General features: G+C 35.5%; 1 long non-coding RNA gene across 2 annotated transcripts; it reads right to left on the bottom strand.

The window, feature by feature from the left end:
• Positions 1–2,100: 2,100 nt before the first annotated feature.
• Positions 2,101–5,304, bottom strand: LOC125486048. Of its 2 annotated transcripts, XR_007264723.1 has the most exons (3): positions 5,242–5,304; positions 4,829–4,923; positions 2,101–2,329 (listed from the first exon to the last, which is right to left on the bottom strand). It is a non-coding gene; the product is annotated as an uncharacterized LOC125486048 (long non-coding RNA). The 2 variants fall into 2 exon arrangements; XR_007264722.1 differs by lacking the exon at positions 5,242–5,304 and having other exon boundaries at positions 4,829–5,196.
• Between the last annotated feature and the right edge of the window lie 203 nt (positions 5,305–5,507).

Here is a 5,507-nt window from a genome sequence, read left to right as displayed (position 1 = left end):
AAGAAAGCCCAGAACTGTGTTTGTTGCATCAAGTTTAGGGAGTCTAACAAGACAAATCTTAGAATGTTATTCAATTTCTCACTTTCCCAGACTAAACCCTGAATAATTATAATATTGTAAGAAGTTTCTGACTATAACTCATTCATAAGTCAACACTGAATTACTTTATTGCCCTGTATTTCTTTATATGCAGGTTTGTAGTGATAGATTACTTTTTTGTGCTTCACAAAGCTGGGTTGACAGGTTTCTGTCCTTTTCTTGGAGCGAATTGTTCAGTTTAGCCTTCGTTCTCAGTCAGTGTTGATTGGAAGATTGTGTTCCATGTCTCCTGCACTTCACTCCACTGAAATCTGATTGGTTATGGAACAGACTCCGGTGGAATGAAGGACAGCAGAATGCATGGATTTCATCAATACATCACTAGGAAGTGCTGGATGGCATCCAGTCTTATAGCATCAGTTAACTTCTTTCACTAACATGGTCATATTCTCAGAAGCCACAGATGCATGCATTACATTTCTATATATTCAAATATGGAATGTTAATAAAATATTAGCTGTGGTTTTGAATGTATGTTTCATGTAATTTAAGAATGGATTAATTATCATTTCCTATGCACTCACACTTATGGGTGTCCAAAACTATTGGGCATTTTCAGTACATATTACCCTGCTTTACTTCCAATTAAATTGACTTGGATTTACACGTGAAAAACTATTTGTGCATTGTATCTTAATGCCCAAGCTGGCAAATATTTTCATTGACAGTCATTTTTAACACAAAGTGTTGCACGTTTATTGTGCATTGGTCAAAATGCCATTATTTTGAAGTACTTTGAAATTTAAGAGGGATTATCTCATTCTATTCATTATGTCAAACCTAATTCTAATACATGATAACATGCTGCACCTTGTTCCATTAGTTGAAGCTGCCCTGTAAACATATTGTCTTGTATCAACTTGTTTTGCTTGTATGACTCAAATCTGTTTTACACTTGTACACAACTCAAATGTTGAGTGTATACTTTATCCTCAGTTCTAGTCCTTTCAGCCGCTCTGTGGCTTCAGAATCTTCAGTGTGGTGAAGATTAATGAGAGTCAGTGGTTTAGGAGGACCTTAATAACCAGGAGTGGACAACTAAAAATACAAGGGGAGAGAAGATGAAATACGAGAGTAAGCTAGCTGGTGTGCAAGTGTTGACGGAAGTTCAAAGGAGGTTTACAAGAATGATCCTGAAGGGCTTGTCATACGAGGAGTGTTTGAGGATTCTGGGTCTGTTTTCAATGGAGTTTAGAAGGATGTAGGGGGGGATCTCAGTGAAACTTATCAATTACTGGGAGGTCTGGATAGAGTGGACTGGAGAAGATGTTTCCACTGGTATGAGAGACAAGAAACTGAGGGTACAGCCTCAGAGTGAAGAGATAACCCTTTAGAACTGAGACGAGGAGGAATTTCTTTAGCCAGAGTGTGGTTAATCTGTGGAACTCATTGCTGCATAAGGCTGTGGAGGCCAAGTCATTGAATGTATTTAAGAGAGAGATAGATAGTTCCTTGATTGCTAAGGGGGTTGAGGGTTATGGAGAGAAGGCAGAAGAATGGGGTTGAGAAACATATCAGCCATGATCGAATGGCAGAGCAGATTTGTTGGCTGAATGGCCTAATTCTGTCCCTATACTTTATGACCTTTTGGGTTTCATAATAACTCTCTTTCTGAGAATGCAGGTGAAACCATTAGAACTATTGGATTTCTCCACAAATTTCACCTGGGTTCCTGATCTGACTATACAGTGTACAATTCTAGCAAAGCAAAGTAAATTACTCAGTACCAAACCTCTTTTTTCCAACTAATAGAATCAAAGCATTTTTTTTGAAATTGATGAGCTCTCACAAATGTCTGACTGGAAGTAACTGGAATGGAAGACATTGAGTAAGTTTTGCAGTCGTATAGTAACTTAAGTTTCTGAGTTTCCTACCTGCCTATCAGCTGAATAGATGGTTTCAAATGGACTAAACTATCCCAGTTAAATAACATCTTTAATGCTATATTTTTAACAAGACTCGTGAAAAGGCTCCAGTATATTAATAATTATCTTCATAAAGTAATAATAGTCTTATTTAGTTTTTTTTTAGTAATTTCATGCCTTTAGTTGACAGCCTTTAGCCATACACATAGCTATTCTGCCTTTGAAGACGGTGCAAGTCTTTAGGTGGAATACCTCAAGTTACAGATTTTAATATTATATAATTGAAAACATTCCAGTCTCAGGTGTCAAGGACTGGTACTTATAACACAGTGACAGCTTGCTTGTTCCAGTTCTGGCACATCTTTCTAAAATAGAGAGAAAGAAGAAAAAAATTAAAGAACTCACTATTTTACGATGGCATTAAAAAATTTCAGTAGATCCCATGAAATGACCTGTTATGAAGTTGACACTAATTTTCTAATTTTTACAATAGAATTGTAGCACAGGACACAAAGGTAATCAAACTCAAACTGTTAATTAGGGGCCAGAAGAATTGAAAGAAAATATTAAATATGGCCAACAGTTTATCAGAAACTGAACAGAAGATTAATTGGATAGTCTCAACTGTGTGATTGCTTGTAGTTCAGCATGGTCCCTTAAGGAAGTGTTCATGTCTTTGAAATGCTTTGGATATAGTTTAAGATGTAATGCGCCTTGGGCACTTTTTAAGATTGTGGAGCATAGAAATATTATTTTTTAAAGAAATGAGAATTTTAAATGAGTCATTTGTGAAATGTAAGAATATAAGTAGTGTTAATTTTATATTGATATTGTTAAAATTGTTTGCAGGATTCACAATTGTGCCCTATAAAACAAAACAGACCAAAGCCTTTGCTGTTTGGTGAGGAGGTGTATGTTTCTAATGTGAATCTCTGTAAACATAGGCTGATGACAGATTGATTTGTATTTGATTCCTCATACACACACTTTGCGACAAGTTGAAAGAATTAAATTCCAATAAGTAAAAATACATTTTGCAAGAAAATATGTCAATCAGTTGAATTTTTTTCTTGTTTTGCAATGTTCAGTTTTGTTAAGTAACCATCATTTTAGCATTAGAAATCTTTATTAGCAATGTGTAGCTAAGATAATCCAATACTGAAATGGTTAAGCTGTTAAACTTGCATGCGCACCTCTTGCACATAAGCAACTACACAAATCAGTTGAAAAGACAGTTTCCTTTTGGGAAAAATCAACTGCCAGATCTTTGGGATAAAAATACTCTGAAAGCAGATTTAGAGCGAAGAGGTCCACACCTCTCACTGAGTACACCTGACAACTGCAAATTTTTCAGGCCATTTCAGACTTGTCGTACATACCTCCCTTTTGCAGGCTGCTACAGGCACTAAAAGACAAACAGCCATTGTTCTTTCCTAACCGCATTCACTCTTTATTGACTGCATTGCTTTTGCAGTCCTACAACGATTTGAAACTGTTAAGCACATTAACCCTTTCATAACTGTTGGTACTCTGAATAAAAATTTAAAAACATTTCAGTTTTGGGGAGAGATATTCTGCAAGGATTTCTTGTACCATCTTCTGATGTCTGAAGTATGAGACAAATTAGCTTGTCTTTTTATGTCTTGGCTTTTATCCATCAATAGGAATCAAACTGGTCAGGTACAATTTTGTTAGTAAAAAACAGTGCTTAGTGATGTTCTCCATATCTGTATTAAGTTTCTAAGAGAATTGTATTTGGATATCTCTTCCCTCTCAAGTCTAACTTTTTATAACATAGCTAAATACTAAAGGAATGCCAAGAATATTCTAGTCTATAAAATGTGTAGTTTCCTCAAAAATTTATGACGGCCTTTCAAAACTTTGACTTGATTCCAACTTATTAATAGACAGGAGAATTTTAAACATTTCAATTTGATTCATAGTCTGGCCATAAAGCAGATATTTCAAAATCATTTGTCTGGTAATTCTTCCTCTGACATTCTTCTGAAATATAAACATTTACTTGATTTTAGTTGGACTCTTGAGTACTACGAGATACTTCTGCAGTTTGGAACATCAAACTTTTCTTTTGATCCTTGTTTATGTTTGAATGAAATTCTACGAAGATAATCCTTTTTCAAAAAATAAATCCTGTCTTTCTTCAAAGTCTGTTTTACTGAAATGTGAAACCATTTCTTTTAAAGCAAAGGATAGGGTTACAGTGTACCTCAAACAACATAATTAAATCTCTCACTTAAAAATAGCCTGAGATAGGAAAAAAGAATGTTTAAATATTTTTTGCTAAAGCAGCTGAAAATGTAGTTGTTTTACGTTCCCAACCATTTTAACAAAAGGTACACTTTGTTAGAGCTGGGAATGCATTTTGAGGACCACAACAGCTCAGTAAATAGCTACATGACATCCAGCACGCAGGCATTGCCAAGAAACAGATTCTTCACATGGATGAAGTCAGTTTTGAACTGAAATAAGCCACCTTCCAAGTGGAATCAAATTGTTTAAATCAGAGGGAGAAAGAAACTGAAGGTTAAGTCAACCCATAATCTGTTGCATACCATCTAGCAGCAAGTTTAGGAGTGGCATGGGGATGCTCATGGGAACATATAAATAATTTATCCTTTTACTCAGAGAACAACACCTGATGTAGTTGGGCCTATAAAGCAGCAAAAAAAAAGTCTAAAGAGATAAGGAATTAATAAGTACCTTATCAGTTAGTTAGCTTGTCTTAAAAATGATGAATCATCCATACTTCTGTTTCTTGGAGAAAGCTGTTTACTGAACATCATGCTTCTAAGCCTGTCAAATTCCTGTTACCAGTAAATTGTTATAAAACTTACGTCACTCACCAGGTCTCCTCACATGTTGGTCACCAAACCAGGAATAAGCAGTTTGCCATTTTTGTAGTGCAAATGTTTAACTTTCCTGAGAAGTTTGTAAGACCCTATAAAGTGATAATTCACAGATGAGAGCATGTTTGACACAAGGAAGTGATAGAGATGTTTACAAAGGGTTGACAGAAAGAAGGAGGAAAGTAGAAAATGAAAGACATCTTTTAAAAAAATCAAAGGCAAACATGTTATAAGTTGAAAGGTAGTTTGAGAAAAACAAACAAAAGGAGAAAGAAATGTACATTGTGTAGCTAAAAGGAAAAGTAAAGCAAAGTGTAAAGTCAAACAAAAGAAACTAAAGAGAGGCTCATCGACTTAGCCTGAGATGAGGAACAACCATTTGAGATTTCTGAAATCCAACCCTTATCTACCTGTCTCAACATATGTGCTGTCAGACTGTCTGAGACAACAGTCCAATAAACAGCAATTCTTTTCTCTACCCCGCCCCCCACTTTGACATGTAAAGGATTTTCTGCTTTAGGGGAAGTCTTTGCCTTCAGAAACTGACACCTGGCCTCGCCCAGGAAGACTTGACCAACAAACACGCACTTACAGAATCTTTAACCCTATGATCTTGTTGAAATTTTCTTTAATGATGAATTGTGTGCAAAAATTTGCATTACTTTCCTTTCAAAAG

Source organism: Rhincodon typus, chromosome 25 (genome assembly GCF_021869965.1).
Source record: "Rhincodon typus isolate 14 chromosome 25, sRhiTyp1.1, whole genome shotgun sequence".
Classification (NCBI taxonomy): domain Eukaryota; kingdom Metazoa; phylum Chordata; class Chondrichthyes; order Orectolobiformes; family Rhincodontidae; genus Rhincodon; species Rhincodon typus.
The sequence above is the reverse complement of the archived record's forward strand: the minus strand, read 5'-3'. Positions and strand labels throughout refer to the sequence as shown.